General features: G+C 44.1%; 1 protein-coding gene across 13 annotated transcripts in view; it reads right to left on the reverse strand.

Annotated features, from left to right (window-relative positions):
* The window catches only part of PPM1B (protein phosphatase, Mg2+/Mn2+ dependent 1B), a 65,247-nt gene extending 42,967 nt beyond the window's left edge, over positions 1-22,280 (reverse strand). For 3 of the 13 annotated variants that reach the window (XM_072856793.1, XM_072856783.1, XM_072856794.1), the window contains exons 1-3: positions 22,023-22,271; positions 2,869-2,984; positions 577-674 (exon numbers count right to left, since the gene is read on the reverse strand). The gene's annotated coding sequence lies outside the window, so the exon portion shown is untranslated. Of the gene's footprint in view, positions 1-576; positions 724-2,868; positions 2,985-22,014 lie in introns of all 13 variants that reach the window. The other 10 variants (XM_072856791.1, XM_072856795.1, XM_072856792.1 and 7 more) reach the window with 10 other exon arrangements.
* Positions 22,281-24,633: the final 2,353 nt, after the last annotated feature.

Consider the following 24,633-nt stretch of genomic DNA (forward strand, 5'->3'; position numbering starts at 1 on the left):
CATATTTTTTTATCTTAATCTCCTCCATGTTAAGAGATTTTTTTCTACCTATTAGCAAAGTTACTTCAGTAACAGTACTGTATTAGTATGAAGAGAATCAGCACTTAGAAGTGTAAAGACATCTTAAAATTCTAAGAGGGTCTATTTGCTTAGAAAGTTGCTCCCTTATTGCTAACACAGATTTATCATCTTCCTAAATCAACCCAGTCGAACTAATTTGGTTCACATCAAATAAGGCATATTTCAAAGCATTTTAAAGCAGTTATGAAAAAATGCTTAAGAGAAGCAGCTGATCCTGCATGATATGTAATGATATAATGCCATACTGTAACAGGATCAATATACCTGTAATCACATGATACATACTATTCAATCCACAGTGTGTTACAGAAAGTTAGGTTTCAGATCACAGATGGCTTGTCAGACTACTTCAGAGAACACAGTACTCTCCTCTGCACTTTTATAGCATGCTCTACTTTTCCATCAGGCTAGAGAAACTTTTTAAGAAAAAGTCTGAAGTCTAATAAAAAAAATTACTATCTCTAGGAACTGCAGAGTGAAGCAAATTTCCATTACCTTTTTTTCTGGCAGCAGTCTCCAGTATCGTTGCCTGGACACATGGAATCTTTTTCAGGTGTCTGCATTGAGGCTATCTGAACTGCTTCACTTGTCATCTAAACAGAGGAGTACTTGGCAAGAAGCAGCCATTTGGCAACTTGCAAGCTTAAATACTCAAAGTTTTGTCCAATTAGTACTGCAACTTCAGTTTCACAATAAATCAGTTTGACTCACTTTTAATCAATACAGTTTAAACTCTCTTGATTTGCAATATATATTTCAATGCTGAAGTTTCAAATATTGACTAGAAACTGTTATTTTGCCACTATGCAAGTATCACAATACATGTTGAACTATACCTGCAAAAATTCAAAGGGCAATTTTATCAATAAGAATGTTAAAACTAACATGCAAGAAGACCATGCCAGTTTTCAAGAAATCAATATTAGAGAGGGTGCTTAAGGGCATTCCAGGCAGTCAATGCAGTAATGATAGGTCTACATGGACTTGACAGCAAAAAGGATTCCGGGAAGCAAGCACGTTAATAATTCAACGTTCATTTTATGCTATTCATCAGGTCAGACATCAGCTGCAGGCAAATTTGAATAACACACATTAAGATACCATCCCCAGCTCCACCAAAGGTTACGGCTCCTGTACGCTGTTGGCTGCAAAACATGCCCTTGCTGGACTGAATGGTGATGGGAACATCTTAGCACAAAGACACATAAAAGAATACATTGATTGTAGCACGGGGGCAGGCACCCTACTCTGTCATCCCATTTATAGAGGCAACATGTCAAGATATTTTAAAACAATTTATATCTTCCAAAGCTCGCATCTCAGTCTTGTCACTTGACTACGTGTAAAGCTTAACCTGCATGTATTCTATGCTAGGTTTAACAAACTGCCTGGATTAAACTAGGTATCTGTAAAAAAAAAAAAAAAAAGCAAGGCTCACAAAGTAATACTCAAATATTCACGCTTTTGCAGAATGTCAACTGAAAGAATCTGATGAATTTAGCAATTTAAGAAGTAGACATTCAGCTTGGGGATTACAAAGATAATTCAGTAAAACCTACTATATAAAAACCAGAACCACACAGTCACAACAAATTAGAAATAGGTACATAAATAGAAGACTGCTGATCTGAGCCTTGAAATAGGTGCTGAATTCAGCACAATGAGTGCCAATTTCAGTAGGTCTTCACCCCCCAAAATTGAAGAGCTAGCATTGGCAACCAGCTGCCTACATTAAGTGCTACTTGTGCTTTCCAGACACCAAAACATCTCCTATGTCCTTCTGAGTAAGTCCATGTGAATGTCTCCACCATCTGTTCTATGGCCGGATACTTTGGCCTCGTATTCCCCTTCTTACACACACTATGGTCTCTGCAAGGGATAGCTATGTGCCTCTCCATTCTTCTGAACCACTTTTTCAGTTCCTCCCTTTGAGTGCCATGAACATGATGCTAGCCCAGTCAACAGGACAGTCCATCAACTTTCTCCCCAAGACTGGTCCCACTGGAGGGAATTTCACTTTGTCTGCTACAGGCTTTATCCCCCCAGCCCTTGTTATATCCTCCCCTCTTTCCTGGGGGTGATGTGGGAACAACACAACAAACATTATTAAACATTTTATTAAACTGTGCACGGAAGCTGAAGGCAATGGTATCACCCTGCTGAATGATGTCAATGGCTCCTACCACTTGATCGGTGCTCTAACTTGCAGACAGATGACAACTGTATAGGTGCTTGAAGCTATGGCTTTATTGAAAGAAATGCATCTACCATTCCTTCCAAAATGCAGCAAACCTGCCCTCTGACTTGCAATTATTTCCTGATATTTTGAAATTGACTGGAAACGTCACGCAAGAGCTATAATATCGCATTCAATGAGAAATGACAACAAGCTCAGCACAGGACCTTAAAGTAAGCCAAAAAGAGTTACTAAGACACTGCAAATTTAGTAAAACATTCTATTTTATATCATGCAGCTTAGTGTATCAGTTTTAGAAGTGGGAACACCTCTGCTACACAGAAGACAGCTTTGCACAGTAAACATTAGTTACATGTAGCAATCAACTGTTTTAGTTAAGGAACTCAGCCACAGCTAGCTTATAGGCCTCTGATCATTAGTGTATTTCCACAGAATTATGCAGAAGTATTTAATACTTAATAAACATTCATAATATTCTGTAGGAATAGTGTAATACGCAAGAAGCCAAGAACTCAGAAATAGTACCATTTTGCAAGCCTCAGTATTCATGCTTTTTGTCATCTTATCATGGACAATTTTCACAGTCTTACCTTGAACGTAGTACAAAAGTCAAATTTCTTCCAGCTCTTTGTCCTTCTGATAAAGATTCGCTTTAGAGACTCTTCCTTGTATATTAGGGGTGAATAAAGTAGAAGAGCCTGTGAGTCTGAAAGTAGTAAGATGGAAGAATTGACCAATTTCTCTCCTAGTTCAACACAATATTCAATAAAATCTATAGCTCAAGAACTGCTTAATAGCAACTTCTAGACTGAAACTAATAAAATACACGAACCACAGGAAGCGGCCAAGTTAGTGAAGAAGTTCCTATTGTCTAAGGTAACGCAGCAAAAGATCACATGAACGCCTTTCACTTGTTAGAGATGAAAATATGAAGTGATCTAAGCTACACCATTCAATGGCCACTACTTGCCAAAAAACTCCCACTATCAATATGTACCACCTTCAGAGGTGTAAGCAAATCCATTTCCAAACCAGGAATATGTACAACTGCAAGACAGAGAGAGAGCCTGCATATACTTATGTGTATGCATGCATGTTTAAGTGGAGAGAGGATGGAAAAGTCGAGCACACGAATGCAATAATTTACAAGCATATATGCAGATCCTGGACTCAAAGGAAAAGAAAGACCAAAACCTGAGATTCAAACTTACTCTAAAGCACCATGGCAAAGAAGCCTGTTACTAGCCTTTACAGATTTCTTTAAAAGAAAAAGCAGAAACACACCTGAGTATTCACCAAAATTATCTTGATTATGAAGAAACAAAGTTGCTTTTTGCACAAAGGCATGAGAAGGGCTATCACAGTTAAACCCACCATGCCTAGATAGACCAGTATGTAATTTCTGCAGCATGAATCTGACTAAAGCCTTCTCTGTTTTGGAGATGTCTACATGTAGCATCTAGGACAACAGCTTCTTTTCATGGGCCTGGGCAAAGAAGGAAGTAAACCAATCTCAGAGAAACTGAGATTTAGTTTCCTTTTCTAGTTTCCTTTTCCAGCATCTATCTTTCCTCCCAGTAACTTCAAACTACAAATGCTCTACACATTGCTTTGTCTTACCAGAAGGTTCAGAATAATGGGTGAGGGCAAGTGAGAGACAAGACATATTGATCACTATAGAGTTCTAAAACTTCTTTTTCAACACTGAGAACGAATATTTTTCCTTTCTTTCTTAGATGAAATTACCTTAGTCAATGAACGTACCTTGCTTATTCAATGCTTACTCAATAGGTAAATTTCTAGTAACTAATGCTTAATATCAAAAAACAGACAATGAGAATAAATTATTATGTTCAAGCTATTTTATTTAGCAGCACTAGAAATAAATGCCACTCGCACAAGGAACCAAGTTTCCAAATAAAACAAAATGTATTGATTATTTTGGCTACTTAGGTCCTTGCCATGGGTGATTCTTCCAAGAATGATTCAGAGTGGAGGGGACCTACAAGGTCATCCAGTTCAATTTCCTTCTCAAAGAGTTGAACTCAGTCCCAGTTGCTTAGGGCTTTATCCAGTCAGGTCTTGAAAACCTCCACAGAGGCTTACAGGTTACCTCCTATAACCTCTTAACAATCAGTTAAAATTAACCTCTTAACTTACAGTAAAAATTTTTCAACATATACCCACCCATTTCAATTTATGACCACTGTCTCTTGTTTTCCCACTGTGCATCTCAGTAAAGAGACTGGCTCCATCTTCTTGGTATCCATCCTTGTATATACCAGATGGTTGCTATTGGGTCCCTCCTAAGCATCTCTTCTCCAGCGTACACAAGGCCACGAAGGGCTCTCAGCATGCCATCACAGCTCACATACTCCAGCTCCCTGACCATCTTGGTGGACTTGCCCTGAGTTTATCAAGGTTGTTCTTGTTAAGGGTAGGGAGAACAGGAGCAAAACTGGACACAATATTACAGATGCAGTCTGGGAACATCTGGAACAAATGCCAACTAAAGGGGAATAAAGCTGTTTGTTTTCAGCACTACCAGGGTGAACTGCTGACTTGTATTGAGCCTGCTGTTCACGAGAACCAGGTCCTTCGCAGTAGAGCTACAATCCAACCAGTCTGTAGCACTGCAGGAGGGTTATCGGTCCTGGAAGCAGAACGTGGCATGTGCCCTTGTTGAAGTTTGTAAGATTCCTACGGGCCCACTCCTCTAGCCTTTCTGAGTACTTCAAGATGGCTGCCCTGCCTTTGAGCCACCCAGTTCTGTGCCTACCACATACCTGATGACGGTGCATTCCACCTCCTCCTCCAGGTCATTGACAAAGACATTAAAAAAAACCAAAAAACAAGAACAAAACAGTAGGTCACAGCAGACCCTTGAGGAGCTCCAGTTGTAACTGCTGTCCAGGCAGAGTATGAACCATCAGCCACCCTTTGAGATGATTCTTCAACCAGTTTTCACTTCAGACTGTAAATACGAGTATGCTGTGGGACACTAAAAAGCCTTGCTAAGGTCAAAGTAAAAAAAACATCCACTGCTCTCCCCTCAGCTGAAGACCTGGTCATTTGACAGAAGTCAGTCAGGTTGGTCAAGCACAACTGCCCCTTAGTAGAGCCATGCTGACCACTTTCAGTCACCTTCTTTTTCGAGGGCCCCAGAAATGTTTTGCTACACATTGATATAAACTACTTACTGATAGTGCTATCCAATTAAAGCAGTATTTAATGCTTTTAGCAAGTGAAATAGAAAGCTTTCTTTACTATATAACATAGCAAGGATGCCTGAAACAGTGAAGAGGAACCATCTTTAGGCTTCAACAATTTGCAGAATTCAAGTGTTCCAAAGCCTAAATATAAGAACTCTGTGCATAAAAATAAGCAGGTCTCAACAAGTGAACACAGCCATCAAACAATTGAGTTTCTGGCTAATTTTCAAGGTATCTGGCAACAAGACAGTAATAGCAAAGGTTATAAAAGGAAAAACTTGGTGTTCATAACTCTACCTAAAATTTATTATAGAAACTGGTGGCAGAGAAATGGATGAGAAAGGAGAGGAGAAGAATAGCAAGTGGCCAAGAAAACTTAAACATGTTTCATCATGCACATTAGAAAGAATTTCTGAAATTCAGATTGCTTACACCCTTTCAGATGGTTTGATTTTCTCCTGGACTGTATTGAAAGAAAATCCACTTTACTGAGACCTCTAAACTTGAACAAATTCAGGAACTCCAGTACACAAAAAACAGTCAGTGCCTGACTAACAACCACAAATTCTAGTCTCCTCCAGTGATGAGATTACTCATGTTTCACCCAAAATACTTCAATGTCTTTGCAGTTCCCCAAAACTTAGGCTTGAAACAGGGAGTAGATAATATACTCTAGCTCCACATTAAGCAGTGAACAATGCCAACACCACAGCGGATGAGCAGAGGCAGTCCTCTTATCCCCTAAGGAAATTTGCAAACGTGACAAAAAGCACAGAAAAACAGCTTGACTTGCTCAGGAACTTTCTGACAAACTCTTTACCATGACCTTTGCTATGTAAAGTTTTGGTTTCTGCTGTATTCTCATGTGCCTACAGAATAAAGACATTCTTGTCAGCAAGTGCTAGTATTTAATTAAACCACAATGACTGCTGTGAAGGGAATCGTACCAACATCTGTAGCAGGCTATGCATTTGGGGAAAACTCAAAAGAAGAGATGAGCATTTTTAATTTAGTTACAATAGAGGTTTTAACATCAACATTTAATTGCATGTTCTTTTACTTTCAGGATTGCAACATGGCTAGTGACACTGCTAACACTGTCACAGTTGTGACTTCCAGTATGGTCTTCTCTTCATCAGCAGTAACATTCCAAGTAAATTTAGGACTTCCACTCACAAGATAGGTCAACAGGTATCCAAACCATTAGTGTTAAGAACCAATGTTAATAACTACACCTTAAAAAGAACCTCCTTTGAAACATCTCGGGGTGCAGTCTTACAAGAAGTTAGGCTAAGCTAAACTGCTTACTGCTGTAAGCCCACCTCCTGCCATGTGTACTTTCTACTCCAACTTTTGCATCAGTAGTTGCTCTCATATCCTCATATAGCAAGCTGATTCAAGAAGCTAAACTAAAAGAAAATTAACCTCAGCAATAGATACCAAACATACACACATCACATAACTCTCTCACCATGAGATGAGACACAGCCAAGTTCCAGCATGAGGAGGAAGAGGAGCACATGGTCAGAGGCAGAAGACTGCAGAAATACAGCAGCACTAGCATACTTAGGTAATTATACGAGAATCTCTTCCTTAATGAAACAGTCAGTATTATGAGTGGGTTCCAGAAGCAAATGCCTGAGTGCACACAGAGGCCTAACAAGAAGTCTCTTTTCTGTACTATATCAACATTGAAAAGTGGTGAAAAAAACAAACAATTCTAAGGACCTCTAACTAAAAAGAGGAATACCAGATGCTCACCAACTAGACAGCATGTAGCAGAAAGCTGTTTGGGTAGAGGGAATGAACTCCCCATCACAAAAAGACAAAAACAAAGCCATATTGTGTACACTGAGCCAGCTTCTAAGATGTTACATCCATTGTTTTTAAACAGCTGCAAAGAAATAACAACAGTGCCTGACTGACAAAGTATGCAGATGTAGCTAGTGCCGAGCACTCTCACTGAGGTAGCATAAGATTTAATGACTAGAAACCAACTAAGAAGAAATTCAGAATTAAAAACTCAACTTCAACTGAATTACACGCTAGCTACTTCTTTAAGTGTGCTGGGTTTACCTTTGTCCTGTCTCTAGGGTTTTGAAGGCGCTACCCTTTGGCAGTTGAACCAAACAAGCTTTATTGCTTTTTCCCTTCTTAATGGAAAAATTATTCTGGATCACATCAGCCCACTCTAATTTTCCTTTCCTTCTCTGAACATGGCAGTTTAGTCCAAGTACATCCTTTCAGTCACCCAAAGACCTTTTAGGAATCTTTGCTTCCTCAGCAACAGTGATGTGAGTCTACCAATTCCATGACACCTTAAATCCATAACAAGAATGGATCATGCCATGCATTAAGTTTTCCTCTATCTGCAAGACTTTTTACACAGTTCAGGGTGAAGAAATAAAAACATAACAAAAACACCCCAAAAAACAACCCCCCCACACTTATACAGCATTTAGGAAAAAGCACTATAGACTACAGCTTCTCCAGTTACCCCCAACCCTTCTCAAGGGACACAATAGGAGACAATGAGCTCAAAGAAACCACACACCAACAAAAATAAGGAGAGAGAATGAAGACTAATATAAAGAAGCTCCTCCCCATCTCACCCAGCAATACAGATGTCAGTGGTCAACTTATACTTGTTGGTTCTTACCCATGCCAGTATCAGAGCGTCATGATATCCCTGAAAGGCAAGTAATTCCAGTAGGCTAGTGGCAGATAGCAGAACTTGGTAATAAAAGATTGAATATCTGCTGATAAAAATCTTTCACATGATGAACAGATGAATGAACAGAAAACAGAACCCTGTGATAAGAGAGTAAGGAAGAATACTCCTCGATGAATAGTGTGCTCTGCCTACTCAAGTATTCTCTGGATTACCTTAAGTTCCCAGTGAATTTATTACTTCAGTTCTTTGGAAAGCATTGTAGTTTTCTTCCTCACTAAGAACGCTACTTTTCATCTCTTCTCCTGCCCCATTTCAGTTTTTCTCCTGCAGTAAGAGTATCAGACTTTGACCCAAGGAAAGGAGAGGATAAACACTAAGTGGAAAGAATGAAGAGTTCTGAAATCAGAACAATATAAACTGTGCAGAAGAGTTTGCTCACAGGTAGTCCAAGTTTACTGATTCTTTTTGTACTAGTGATAGCTTAAGATGATTACTAAAAAGAAGATAAATAGCAGGAAAGGATGATGGAGATTCCAATACAGTGTTCTAGGACCTTTACTTTCTTTAGAAAGGCTTCAAGCACAAGTCTGACAATTCATGACGGATTTAAGCTGTCATGTCTGTTTTGTATGCAAGAGCTTCTGTTTTAATCAGTGCTTCAATAAACAAACAAACAAGACCTATGGAGGAAGGGACAACAGAGAGACATATTAAGAAGTTTTTCACATTAGCTTTGTATTGTTTCTGAAACTGACAACCAGGTTTCAACTCTGGACAAACCTTAAGAAACCTTTCAAAAAAATTACTTACTTCAGTTATGGAATTGCTACCCCAAGTTTTTGTTTATACAAAACACATTTGAATCTGGTAACCCTGAACAAAACAAAACAACAATGAAAAAACATCACTTCAAGTAGTAACTGACTAGTACTTTTCCTACATGGAGCCCTACTTACCCTCTGTACAGATTCAGAAATATGGAAAACTTTAGATGGAAAATAGCATGGTCATTAAATATATCTGAGAATATACAGTATTTTTCAAGGAAAATACTTTCCAAATATAAATTAATAAAAGGTTTAAAAAATACAATTTCAGAGTACTTTCCCCAGTGACATTTTTCTGATCATGTTAAATTCTATTCCCTGATATTGGCAACAACAGCAGCGCACAAGCTCGTTTCAAGAATTCTGAACTATACTGGAATTTTATTTCTTCCTCTCTGACTCCCCAAGTCAAGCCCCATTTCACTTCATGTTTAAAAAAAAAAAAAAAAGAGAAATTTTTTTGTCAGTCTGTAACCTTATCCCCTTCCCTCCAGAAGTCAGATATTCTACGTTGACAGCATTCCTTTTTTCTTTAAATTAAAACAATACTACTACAACAACAGTCAAAACCACATACTAAGCTGTTATAGTTAACAACAGCTACTATTTTGAGTTCATGAAATATTTTAGAGAAGTTCTTCTCTGGCCTAGAATTGCTTGTGTTTGGTGCACTCTAGTTAAGAAAGTGAGAAGTCATCTTATTGGATTTAATGTTGCAAGCTAGATACCGATCTTCAACAGCACTTAACCTCCATCACTCTTACACTCAAATATAGTAATAAAACATATAGAAGCATAGACATGGTTCAGCATAAGGCAAACCAAAGGGGAAACAGAAGTAAAATAAACTCTATTGTTTACTATGATATAAAAGTAGGATACAAAACACCAATGTCACTATGGCAGAGTCCTAACAATGCTTTTCTTCCACATCACACACAAGCCTAATTATTATTTCAATTTTTAAAACACAGGAAAAAGGTAAACTATAGCTTTTATCTTTTACCATTTTGACTCTAGCAAACATTGTGAAACATTCTCTTTCCAATGTAATCGTCCACAAAGGTGGTATGCTTGTCTTTTCCTTGATCCCACAAATGACTATTAAAAGAGAGAGTCACCTTAAGCTGCTTCCAGTTTCTTTACATTGTAAGAGACGCACAGAATCTAAAGGAGGGTTGGCTGGAAAACCTCCCACAAAACAAACAATTGCTATTATTAAAGTATCTTTTAAATGACTGAATGCCTATGAACTTCTAGGTTATCTTTTAAACAGCAGTTCGATTGTGGTGCACTTAGGGAGGATTTACAGAACAAGTTTCACACACCCCCTTTCCCCCCAGTATTAGCTCTAGCTATTGTTTTCACAAGATTGTTTTCATTTTGCTTATGTGTGAAACCCCTACTATTTGAAGTTTTATGCACAACCTTCTACTAGTTTAGAAAAAGTGCCCCTCAGAAACATAATCATCCACATCAGACTTTGGATGATTCCAATGAATTCATCCACCAGCCTAAGCAATCAGTAAGGGCAAGAGCAGGAAATAACAAATCCAGATCAACCAGTAGTAGAATAGTATTTTTCAGGCTTACACCCCATAAAGGAACATTAAAAAAAAAAAGACATCTCAGAGAAGAGGAAAAGTGAAACAAAAAATCCAATCCTTTGCTTCTGGAAAAGTGGTAAAGACGCAGAAAACATGGTAAGCTAGCAAATGGATAAACATCACATCTGAGGAGTCAGCTTGATACACCTTTAGGTAGTAGTCCCACAATTACTGGATAATGCTCACTAAAGATGCCTGTAAATCCCACCTGTAATTAGACATTGTGAATAACCTCCTTAGAGGCATCACTTCAGTTCTTGCTGACGACACAAAAAGTGAGACATTCGTGAGTCTTAACAGACTGTATTGTGCACCGGGGCTCTATTGGGATAGATGGGGCTTCTTTGCCTTCCAAGATGTAGGACTGGTCACCACCTAGGGGAGTCAATGGACTACCTCTGTTAGGTCTGGATTCAAGTTTTACAACAGCTGAAGTAAGAAAAGCACTTCATGTTTGTCTTGAATATACACACTAAAGAAGAGTACCCTTTTTTTGAAAAATCAGCTATAAACAATTTCTCTCATATGCCCCACAGAGAATCAAACTTAATGTTAGACAGTAGAAACCAGTGCCTGCAACCAGTACCATATCTGAAGTGAGGTCTTGTGCACAAACTGGTATGCAGAGTACCTTTTGACCAGGATGAGACTTTCCTCTTGGGAACTAGAACAAATAAAACAAGTATTTTATTACTATGCTAGGGAAACAGAGAGCAGGAGCAGAAAGGTCACAGAAAGAAACTGAGTAACATCTGTGCTAGATTCACCTTTCATACCTTTACAAAAGCTCTCTGAAATCAGTGCTTTGAGTATAGGCACATTAAAACAGAAGCAAAAGAAACAATTTCTTTAGCTTTATACACTGAAGACAGAACACTCAGAACTCAGACTACAGTACCACATAGCTTCAGTACAGTACTTCTCATCTGAAAAGTTTCAAAGCACATTAGTTTCCGCAGCTTCTCAAGGTCACAAGTGCGATCACAAACACAAGTCCCTGCCCCCTCCAATTCCTAATCCACCACCCTCAAAATCCAATCTAGCTGTACTCCAGAGGCTTCACTACACCATTCACTTTTAAAACCTTCATTCTCTTATCTCCTAGAATCATGGTCCAAAACTACCATATGTGGTACCAGCGTGTATTACAAAAGGCTACAATATACATCAAAGGCAACTTTAGACCTGTCTATATTTATTTGGAGGTGGTTTAATAAGCATGTTGGATACTTTCAAGAATTTTGTCTATCCTATGGAGAAGAGATTTTTAGCATCCCTGAAGAAGTTACCATTAGGAAGATAATTTCCTGCTTTTAGCTATGTTGCCTGAAATGCTGGGGAGGGGGGGAAATACTTTTAACTCTTCTGCAAGAAATTTAAAATGTAGGTAAAAACAAAAAGACAATAAAACAAGATATAGCATTAGTGGAAAATAAATAAAATACAACCTTAGGAAGCCAAGCTACGGTATGTGTCATTGTGCTGGTTTTGGCTGGGATAGAGTTGATTTTCTTCATAGTAGCTAGTATGGGGCTACGTTTTGGATTTGTGCTGGAAACAGGGTTGATAATACAGGGATGTTTTCATTATTGCTGAGCAGTGCTTACACAGAGTCAAGGCCTTTTCTGCTTCTCACCCCACTGCACCAGCGAGTAGGCTGGGGGTGCACAAGGAATTGGGAGGGGACACAGCCGGGACAGCTGACCCCAGCTGACCAAAGGGATATTCCATACCATATGACATCATGCTCAGCATATAAAGCTGAGGGAAGAAGGAGGAAGGGGGGGACATTCGGAGTGATGGCGTTTGTCTTCCCAAGTATCCATTACGCATGATGGAGCTCTGCTTTCCTGGAGATGGCTGAACACCTGCCTGCCAATGGGAAGTAGTGAATTAATTCCTTGGTTTGCTTTGCTTGCGTGCGCAGCTTTTGCTTTGCCTATTAAACTGTCTTTATCTCAATCCAAGAGTTTTCTCACTTTTACTCTTCTGATTCTCTCCCCCGTCCCACCTGCGGGAGAGTGAGCAAGCAGCTGTGTGGGCCTTAGCTGCCAGCTGGGATTTAACCATGACAGTCCCTTTTGGCACCCAACATGGGGCTCAAAGGGTTTGAGATAATGACAGATTTGATTGGAATGTGCTAGATCGAATTTATAGCTGTTATTGCCACTTAGCTATTAATTGGCAGGCTCCTGTGCTTGCCATGGGGCTTGCTTGCCTTACTGTATATTAGAGTCTAGTGCTCGTTAGTGGCTGCTTTTTGCTTTCGCTGCTTGCTGTACTGCTGATCATCTTTCTTTGCTGTGCCTGGGAGCATTTTGATAACAGCAACAGCCATGTGCCTGGGCTGGCAGATGGCCAGGGCATCACTGCTCTTTCTGTGCCGCTGTACTGGACAGGCTGGAACTCCAGTGTGAACTTGAGTCGAAGGGACTGTGACGTGTGGATGAGTCCACGCGGGAGCAAGACACCCTGAAGCATCTCTGGCCATGAATAAGTCCACACCAGAGCAGCAGGTACACCTTGACGCATCAGTGGCTGTGCATGAGATCATGCTGGGGCACCTCAAAGCGTGTGGCCATGGATAAGCCCTCAACAGAGCAGGTACACCCTGGAGGGACTGCAGCCATAGGCAAGGCCATCTTGGAGCAGGTTTACTTCTGAAGGGATTGTGGCTGCGGGTAAGGCCACGCTGGAGCAGGGATATCGCTGAAGGCATTGAGGCCCGTGGACAAGACCACGCTGGAACAGGTGCATCTCAAAGCGACCGTGGCTGTGGATAAGTCTATGCCACAGCAGGTATACCCCTGGAGAGACTGTGGCGCATAGATAAGCCTCCACTTGGAGCAGGTACACCCCTAAGAGACTGCAGTCTGTGGCTAAGTCCAAACCAGAGCAGGGACAAGGGGAGGAGTTCATTGCAATGTTAAACCCGATGGTCTGGTCCAAAGGGACCGGGGTGGAGATTGTAATGGAAATACCTTTAAATTGTTGTAACCCGGGATTTGAGTTGCATGTTATGGGAATTCCTATAGCAGGAACCCCTTGCTGCTAGCCAGGCTAGGAGCAAGGGGAGGAGTTCATTGCAATGTTAAACCCTATAACCTGGCCCAAAGGGACCAGGGTGGAGATTGTAATGAATATACCTTTAAATTGTTGTCACCCATGATTTCAGTTGCCTGTTCTAGGAATTACTATAGGAGGAACCATCCGAACCAATGGAGGACAAGTCTTACAAGCAGCAGTGCAAGTGCAGCAGTGACCTGACCTGAGCTGGCTCTGGTGCCCAATAACTGCATGCAACACACCACCTCTCCTGTCCTGAGTGACCACCATAACAGATGGAGCCCAAAGTCATGGACTAAATGAAGTCAGCGGACATTTTGTGGACATTTGTGGACATTTTACAGGCACTTCACAGGGGTGGTCCACAGACTAAGGGAATGATATCTGTGTATTATATCAAAAGATGGGAAGGGAGGTGGTGGTTAATGAGGTTGTATTGGATAGTGTGGTACCTGAGCATGATGGAAATGGTATGAAATAAAGGGTGGACAATGTGCTGGTTTTGGCTAGGGTAGAGTTGATTTTCTTCATAGTAGCTAGTATGGGGCTATGTTTTGGATTTGTGCTGAAAACAGTGTTGATAATACAGGGATGTTTTCATTATTGCTGAGCAGTGCTTACACAGAGTCAAGGCCTTTTCCGCTTCTCACCCCACCCCACCCACGAGGAGGCTGGGGGTGCACAAGAAGCTGGGAGGGGACACAGCTGGGACAGCTGACCCCAGCTGACCAAAGGGATATTCCATACCGTATGACATCATGCTCAGCATATAAAGCTAGGGGAAGAAGAAGGAAGCGGGGGGGATGTTCGGAGTGATGGCATTTGTCTTCCCAAGTAACCTTTACATGTGATGGAGCCCTGCTTTCCTGGAGATGGCTGAACACCTGCGTGGCCATGGGAAGTAGTGAATGAATTCCTTGCTTTGCTTTGCTTGTGTGCGTGGCTTTTGCTTTACCTATTAAACTGTCTTTATCTCAACCCCTGAGTTTTCTCGCTTTTACTCTTCTGATTATCTCCCCCATCCCACCAAGGGGGAGTGAATAAGCGGTTGTGTGGGGCTTAGTTGCCAGCTGGGGTTAAACCACAACAGTCGTTCCCCCCCTCAAGTTTTATTGAAACTGGCCACAATTGAGAAGTTAACACACAGGTAAATATTTCAGAGATAATCAGGTCCTATGAGTTTTGTGGAAATAAACAGTCAGATCAAGGAGAGACATCCAAACTAGTGCCCCTTGAGGACAAGTGCAGCAGGAGCTCAGCTACATTACCAAAACCAACTTCCCATACAGGACAGCAGGACAGATAGTGCCCCAAACACATGAAAATACTTTCAGAGCTCACAATACGGTATACTCAAAAATCCAACCACAAAACACAAAGCCACAGGAAGTCAGGTTTCATAACTTGTTGTTCACACAGCGAGTTTCATTCTTGATTAACTGAAGTAAAACCATGAAAGAACTACTTTCCAGAATTTATTGTAGTTTTAAGACCAGTCATTTTCACACACAATTTCAAAACTAGGGACAGTAATTTGGGAACAGAGATTCAGTTACCAGTCAAGATAAACAAACAATCCTTACTCAGAGAGCAGCAGGACAATTTCTGCAATCCTGACAACACCACTTAGAAGCCAGGAGAAGGCAGAATCCAGTGCCCCACATAGCTCAACACCCTCTGCAATGCCCCAAGGTGCCTTTTAGAGATCCAGTCGGTACATCTATATTAGCACTTTAGTTTCTATCAGGAGTGCACTTTCGAAGTAAATCTGAGTCACTCTGCTTATGGTGGTTTGGTTCACATCTCAAAGAAGTTTCTGCACGCATGATCTGGACATCTCTCAGATTAACCTAAACAAAAACTCTGGGAAAACACCTAATACCCAGTGATGTTTGGAGAATACTCAGTCCACAGAACCAGACTACAACTAGTCTAAAATAAAGCCTCATGAATTACACACACCATCGACACTGGGTCTGCCTAACTTACTGCTTCACTCCAGTCTTCTTCAACTGCAGCATACTGCTTGCTAATGTAAGTATAATCAATGTGGCAGATACTCCCCATTCATTTAAGAGAGCCTCAAGCAGCAGTAACTAAACCCACAGACTTAAGCTGCCAACACACACCTCATTAGCCCTAAAAAGGATGGCTGTGCTGTGAATTCGAGTGTTCCTTTTCCTGGAGTAACTATAGCAGCAGTCTCTCACCACTCATCCACTTTTGCTTCCACCCCTTTACAGTTAGGAGTATCAAAAGCTAATGGGATACATATAGGAAAGTTATCTGAATAAAGTTTAAAAAAAACCCCAAGATCTACACACTTCATGCATCAGCTACGTTTATGGTTTTATAAAACTTTTTAGATAACACTGAAAACACAACCCAATAACCCACATAATGGCTCCACTGTGACTGGTGATAGGAAAGGAAGAGCAGCATGTGCTCGATAATGCTTTATATTACTTGCACATCAGCTTAACCAACTAAGCTGCCCAGAAAACAGGGGGTTTTTTTTGCTTTTGGATAAGCTGACCAACATAATATTCATTGTTTCAGTTTTCCACGTGAATCAAAACATCAGTTCTTTACAAATAGTTCCACCATTTGAGATTTGTTCTCTCCAGTCACCAATTTTTCTTTTGCTATACAAAATCTTAAATAAAAGATCGTGAGTTTTGAACAAATAATAGCTGGCTTTAGCATGACAGACAAGCTGGTGAGAACAGGCCGAAGCAGTATTGTATGAATAAATTACAATAAAGCGTTACCTCCTCTACTCAACAAATCATCATCATCTTATTTCATTACCTCCTTGATAAAAACAATTAGTTCATATACTAACAATGCAAAGCCATGTTTGCTCTACATTCAGTAAAGGTCAACTTCCTACACTGAGATGCAGACACAGAAGTAGGATTATTGAAGATGACATTTTCTGTTAACACTCTAATCACCTGAAAACAGCAAAGAAAGACCAATGCTTTCCTTTGTGACTTAACTGGAAGTTTGTCATCATTGACTTGTCATTACCATACACACTAAAGAGCCATCTTAAGCTCTCCAGTAGCCTAGTCTAGAGACTTGTCCTCAAGCAACGTTTTTCTGAGCTGAATTCCTGTCAACTCTTGTGAAAATAGACTTAAGCACCTAGTTGTACTATTTATTTGAAAGAAAACTCAATGAAAAGGTTATTTCCCATCAAAGATGCAGAGAACCTATGCTGTGAGATAGTAATGTAGTAACATCATAAAATGATGCATTAAAGTACTGTTAATGAGAAACTAATGGTGCATAGGGAGAGTTGTGGGTGACCTATTTTTCCTAGCAGAACAATACCTGGCCCTGAATAACTTCCTCCAAAATTATAAGAAAGGCTGTTGTCTGCTGAGATATGGGGTTTCCCCTTCTATCATTTTCTACACTAAAACATCTTTGTGCCTTCTCTCCCAATGTAGGTTTTTCTAAGAGCCGGAAGACTAATTTAACCTACATTCATTGGCAACCCTTATGTGTCATCATGCCAATAATGTCTCAAGAAGTTGAGATGAGCTGAACTGCTCATCTCAAGAAACTGATATGAGCTACACCACCTCAGTTATTTCTTACCATCTCATGCAAAGCTTTTCAGACCAGATTTCTTTTGGACTGACACTTATTAATTCTTCAGAATTTTTATTTGGCTTTAGCACATGATACAGATATAAATCTGTACAAAATTTATTTGCCAATTTTTGAGCTGTTTGACCAAAGTTTCCCATGCTAGATACCTGCCTGAGATGGAAAGACGTCAGCCTAATAGCTGAGGAGTTTGCAAGGTTGTCTGTTAAAGAAAAACAGTTTTGGTGATCTTTTTGGAAACTCAGCATCCTTGTTCATGCATCACGGGCACATCTTTCATTGTCCATGCAAACAATTTCTCTTTTCTGGGCTTTTACAGTCTGATGTTTTTTGAATTTGGGTGGCCCATTGTTTGTTTGGTTGGTTTTTTTAAATTAAGAACCTGCAATGACTTGCCCAGATTTTGAAATTAAATTCCCTGAAGATTATATGCGTACTAGATATGCTGAAGACCAGGGCTAAACCAGACCCCTCTTGAAGTTTCCTGAAACATTTATCCTGCATTCACACTGCTAACAAACAGTGAGAAGGAAGAAACCACAGTTCACACCCCGTACATCTATAAGATGCCAAACCTTGAAGATGACCAAGCATAAACAACTGAGGCACAGAATGGAAAAACTGACAAATAGGGAAGGAGCCAAGATAACAAAAATTTTTACTTTAACAGTTTTCCAAAGAAATCACCATTGCTCTCCTCCGATTTACTGAGAAGACCAATATTCAGATCAAATCACTTTGGTTGCTAAAAAGCCCAAGAGCTGAAGGATGCTTCTTCACTTTCATGAAGAAGTGACGAGAAACACTAGTGTGGTACTGAATTCAGAGAGAGGAGAAAACTTGTTGGACAAGGTGGCAAGAACTTAAAAAAAAATAAAATAGAGCACACAATATAATTAAGGTGGTGGGCAGAAAGATTCAGTATTAGACAAAAACACAACTATGGACACAAAGATATGCATGACCTGTTACAGTAATCACTCTCCATAATCCACACATGGAGCCTAGAGCTGGATTCTTTCACCAAGGCCTTCCCATTCACTTGGAAGAGAGCATGCTTGCAAAATCCAATGGTTAGCTAGCTATCTTCCAGTGCTGACCAGAAAAGAAGAGCTACTTACACTTACAGCAGTAGGCCTATGCAGCAGATTTAAGCATTCCTACTGGACTGATGACCCAAGACACTAGGAAATTATCAATTTCAATTTTCAGAGTTTTTTTGGAAAACAAACCAAAACCAACAAAAAAACCACACACATGCCCCTAGGAACATTATGGTAGCATTTAGCTAGGTGCGGTGCAGCTTGCTTCATTCAAGATGGACAGTACTCTCTGAACATTGTTCTACGTACAACCCCATCCCTTGCTGCAGTCTAAATAAAACCTGCTCCAGAGAGTGATATTCATTATTCATAATACAAATGCTTCAGACACAGATTTTTACATCCAGTATTAAGAGTGGATTTTTACTGCCTTTCCCCTTTTGTAATATGGAGGCAACACATTCATGTAAGAAATACTATTTTCAATTGCCCCCTCCAAGAGTAGTAGCTCTTGACACTGAGCACCTTAAAAGACTATGTTCAAAACATAGATTTCACAAGCTTTAATTTCAATTGCGATGGGTTTATACTTCTGCAAGACAGGGTCTCAAGTTTAGTAAGTCAGAAGCACACATTAGTGATCACCACTGGAAAAGTTTAAGTGAGCAGTGATAATTCCACACCAGAGACAAGAAGGGAACCTGGATTATCCAGGATAACTACTGTGAGACTACTCTTTTCTTTCTCCAGCTCCTTACCTAACTGACTACCCCATAACTACCACAATAAAAGAAAAATGGGCTCTATGCACTCTCTATACAGCCCTCTCCATACTATGTTAATTCCGTTTCCCTCATCTTGATGTTATGTGCCTTAATTAAATCACTATCCTATATAACAACCTCCTCTAAATATCTGTGCGGAACAAGAGATGAGGGGCTGTGTAAACAAATAATACATTCCGTCACAAACCCACAGAACATGGGATACACACATGCAATTTTTCCTCATTTCCACCTGAGCCAAACAGCTTTCCATTCTAAACGGATTGTCTTTTCACAAATGTTCATGCACTAACACTCTTTCAAACACAAGCATGTGTCCAGTACAAAAGACTTCATTCCTTCTGGACATGTGCACTCAGTTAAAGTGTTAAGGTATACATAATGCACATAATAAATATTTATAAGACACATGCGAGCCCCTGAGCCCACACATACATGGGGCTTGTTGACACCACATGAAGTGCTTTTAGTTAGCTGCTGACCCGTCAACACCATTAGGAGTGCTAGTTTCAGCAAAAGTTTATCCTTAAAGTTAATGGACAATTTACCCAGTGGAGCAAACAGAACAAAATAAACAAAAAAAGCACCTTTAACAGAAACCCCTTGACTATTCTGTAGCCTCCTTTAATCTGATAACATTCGTATCAGTCACAAATTGCCTCATCTTCATTCACTTTTTTTACTTTCCACTGGCTGTCACAACTATAAAATACTTCTCTCCATACTGAGGGGAGCAAAGAATCCCTACAGCCTCCCACCTGCCCAGGACACACCTGGGACCCTGGACCCAGTTCATCATCCCTCCCCCACCCCATTTCAACTTTTCATAGCCTCGGCCAAATATGCCTGCCTCCCCTCTCCAGGCATGGACTAGAGTTCCCACTAACTCAGCAATACGAAAACTCCAGTTTCCCTTTTGCACAAATACCATTCCCCCGATACACACATGTATACGTAGCCTAACATAATCTTCACCCTGTATATGCATAATCCCCACAAATTCATCCTACCCCCCTTTTTCAAATGTACACAAACCTTTCAAGGACTCCACCATTCAATTCTAAATATCCACCCAAACCTCCTCATTTTCTTATAGCCCATGGTAATCCCTGGAAATTTACCCACAAGAAGAGTGCATCGATGCTCTTATAGACAGAAGGTTACACTGCCTGACACCTGTCACAAATATAGATACCTACAGTTCTACAACTCCCCAGGACGTGCATGCACTTTTCTTCAAACAGCACTATCACGACTCCAACACAACAGCATTTGCTACATGTTTTCCAATTTGTATCCCATGGCTCAAACAACAAATATCCAGTCTTTCAATTTTATCACAGGCAAGACACCAATTCACAGCTCCTCTCATGTTCCCAGGACACAGACCACGTTGCTTGCTGCCCTAGTGCATCTCAACACACAAGAAACAGGGCTCACTGAGCTGTTTACAGCCAGGCATCTCTCTCAACTCTCAGTGTGAGCAGCAGATAAACCAACTTACATGCAGTAAGAACATGCATGCCTTTCTGTCCACATACCAGCTCATATTACACACGAAGGTCTCGCACATTAAGTCTAACCACACTAGCCACCAAACAAAACAAGTTCAGAACCTTGTAGCAACCTGTTACCACTGTGCCTGTAAGTTGTACATAGGCTTACCACCCAAAGCCTCCCTCCTCCACAACACTGAGAAGCCAGCCAACTTATCACCTTACTTCTCACAACACACACAACATTGTTTACCTATCGCTCCTAAATTCATATGCCCTCATGTACCACTATTCCTAAATACACGTGGTTTCACCCACCATCCGCATCCCCACGGTATAAACATACCCCTCAACCTACCACGGCACACAAAACAACACACATACAGATTTTTCCAGCTGCCTCCAGCCCATCAAAATGACTCCCTCCCTTCGGCTAGCTACAAATTATAGTAAATATATATCCACATTTATATCCACTGGGTTCGCAAAGCCAGCAAGCGCCAGACTACAAGAGAGAGCCGCCTTCAACTTCTTTCCCCTTCCACGCTAAAGGCGCCCAGGCACAGCCCATCTGCCTGTGACTTCATCCCCTCCGCACACCACCAGCTCGTCACAAGCACCCAGGCCTAACGACAGCTTCTCCCTCCGACACCAGGGCCGTCCCCGCAGCTCGCCACCTCCCACCACCCCACCCCGTCGGTGAACACCGGCCCCGCCGGGCCGCGGCCCGCCACTCCCCTGGCCCCAGCCAATACACGTGCACAGCCCCAGCCCGCCGGCCGCCCCCAACCCCGCTCCGCAAGCAGCTACCGGCACGCCGGCCACCTTCGGCCCCTTCCCCGCCCCGCACACAGCGCTACCCGCACGGGGCCCGGCCCACCGGCTCCCCCACCCCACACGCAGCGGCCGCCGTGCGGGGCCTGGGCCGCCGGCCCCCCTGCCGCCGCCCCGGCCCGCCCCGCCGTGGCGCACAGAGGGCGGGCCCACCGGCCCCCATCCCCGGCTACACCGGGGGGCTTTGCTTCCCCACCACTTCCTCGCCGTCCCTCCCCGTGCGCCTGCCCCGGCAGCCCCGGCTCCCCCGCCGGGAGGTCGTGTCAGCGCGGCCCCCGGCCCTCTTTTCTCCCCCGGCGGCAAGAGGCGGAGGCCGGGCCTGCGCGGCGCCTGCCCGCTCCCCGGGGACGCATACGCAGCAGGCCTTGCCCCTCCGGCCCCACGGAGCAGGCCGGCGCTGCCTGCCCCCGCTTCCCACGGCACGCGCGCAGGCCCTGCCGCTCGGTAACACGCGCGCCCAGGCCCGGCCCGGCCTCTCGGCCCCTTCCCCTTCTCTGCCCGCCGCGGCCCGGCCCGGCCCGGCCTGGCGCGGACGCGACCCGCTCGCCCGTGCCCCACGGCCGGCCCTGACCTCTCTACCTGTCGGCGGACGAGCGCCGGCGTCCCCCGGCGTCCGGGTCCCAGGCGGCCCGGCAGGGCCCGGCCCGGGTGTGTGGGGGCCTGGCTCGGCCTCAGGCGCGGGCCCCCCCACGCTGGCCGCCGCCGGCCGCAGTCGCCGCCCGCTCACGCACTCCAAGCGCCGCCAGCAGCGCGGACATGTTGGGAGCCCCTGTCCCAAAGGCCGCCGCTAGGCCCGCCCTCCCCGCCACCCACGTCAGAGCGCTCCGGGAAGGGCGGGCGGGGCACGGCGCCCGGCCCCGCCCCCACCGCCCCGCCGCCAGTACCGGCCGGGCCGCCCCGCGTCCTTCCCAGCCTACTGGCTGCTGCTGCCGTCGCTCATCCCGTCCCGCCCCCTCCCGGTGGCCATTGGCCGCACGCCCTGCCGGCTCTAGCCTTCCTCAGTGTCACTGGCCGATCCGTTCGCCGCTCACCCGCCAGCCCCGCCCAAAAGCTTTTTCCTGATTGGGCACTTCCCCTCTGCTTTGGTAACTATTGGCTGCAGCTCTTGTCAGTCAAGACGCTAGCGCACGGCCTCTTTCTCCGCACTTCTTTTTTATCCGGCCTCGTCGCCTGGGCAGAACTGACGGAAGCGGCTGTCAGCGAGCGCCCTTGCCCCTCCCAACCTCCTTCCCCCCGCCACATCCTCTCCCTCCCGGCGCGGTTTGCCTGCAGGCCATTGGCTCTCAGCGCCGCCAGTCCCGCAGCCTCTCTCGCCCCGGCCGCCGCTGCGCGAAATGGGCGTGAAACGGCCGGTGGGTGCCTTCTCCTGATTGGCCGTCGCCCCTGCCAATAAAGCGGGGCGGGCGGGCGCTGGGGAAGGGCCGGCGGGCGCCGGCGGATCCGCAGAGCGCGTCCCGGCCCGCGCGCCGCTCCGCACGGCGATTGGTCGCGGGGCGGGCGGGGAGGGAGGGAGAAAGGTGCGCGGCCTCCCCCGTGTCCCACGGGGGGCGGCAAGGAGTACCCGTATGTTCGTGCGATTACATCACCGCCAGCCAATCAGGGAGCGCGGGGCCGGTCTCCTGGTCGCGGGAGGGCGGGGCCTCGCGCCCGCCTGCGGGAGCCGTTGCGCCTCGTGCGCTGGGGCGGGGGGTGAGGCGGGAGGTTGGGAGCCGCAGCCGGCTCCCGGCTCGGTGGGCGGAGCTGCCACTTTTACCACAGTGAAGAGTGAGGCTGGTGGTACCTCGGTCCTTGACATTCCCTTCCGCCGGCGGGGCTCGAGCGCCGTGGCCCGCCTCAGGGGACGGGCGGCCCCTCGGGGGTGCCCGAAGGAGGCTTCTCGGGGCGGCCCTTTGTGCCGCCGAGCCCGGGTGGGTGCGCGGGCTCGGGGGGACGGAACCGATTACAGCACCGCTGGCAACGGGCCACCTGAAAAGTAACGGCAGTTCAGGGAGGGCGCGAGTGGCAACTGCTCTCAGCCGTCGGCCCCTCCGGCTCCAGCGAGAGCCTCCCCGTGGGAGGCTATAATTAGCCCCCCTGCGTGGGCTCGCCTGCCCTTTAACTTCTTTCTCGCCCCAAAACAAAAATGTTTATTCAGGAAGGAACGTGAAAATCTGCCTGATGCCTCATAATCCCTTGCTATTCCGATCTTTCTCAATCAAGGGGCTGAAGCCAGCTGGAGTTCATCTCTCTGGAGGGGGACCCAACTCCTGCCTCGCTCTGCAGCCCTATACGGCAGGTCTGCTGGCTGCAGTTAGACACTAAAGTCTTTCCTCAGAAGCTAAATGGCATCAAGTGATGTCCTTGCCTTACGATCCCAAGTGCTTGAAGTTTAATGTACCATCCATACCAATGGCATCCAAATTCCCACATGACAGTCCACTGCTGCCCTTGTCCCCTTACATTGAGGTGTTTCCTCCCCACACGCTATATACATCAGCATGAATGTATACTTGTCCTGTATACTTGTCCTGTCATGTATACCGTATACATGAATGTATACTTGTCCATGAATGTATACTTGTTGTATGCAGGACTTGAGGTCATAGGTTGAAATACAGTTAATGCAGCAATTTTATTTATCCACCTGTCTTTTGTGGAGTGTTTGCAAGGGAGCTGGCCCTGAAAAAGATGGGAACCTTCCCTTCTGGAGTTGGCAGTCTTCACCATAGGCACACTATGCGATTATTTTTCCAGGCTCTCCAGAGGTATGTCCACAGTACAGAAAATACTATGGAGCTGTTAGCTTTAAGGTCATCAGCACCACCACGCACATTAGAAAATCCTTGCACAGAGCTCTGGAGGCATTTTGAGCTCTGCAGCTCTAAGTTAGAGCTGAAGCTTTGCTTTCTGTGGGTTCAAGTGCACCTACTCTGCAACGAGAAGATGGGAAAGGTCACTCCAGAGTGATGCTGCTGTTTCCCACAGCTCTCTGCCAGTTGATAGAGCTGATTGAGAATGAAACCTAGATTGCCTCAGCACAGGCACTCGTGAGCAAGTTCAGAAACGGCCAGGACACTGAGACTGCGGTTAGCCCTCTGCCATAGAAAACTTGCTCATAGACAAGCTAATTTGAGTGCCCAGACCCAGCTGCCAATCAACCTAGTTAACTTTGCAGTGTCCACATGATCTGGGACTCAAGATACTTTTATAT

This window comes from Ciconia boyciana, chromosome 3 (assembly GCF_034638445.1).
Source record: "Ciconia boyciana chromosome 3, ASM3463844v1, whole genome shotgun sequence".
Taxonomy (NCBI): Eukaryota; Metazoa; Chordata; class Aves; order Ciconiiformes; family Ciconiidae; genus Ciconia; species Ciconia boyciana.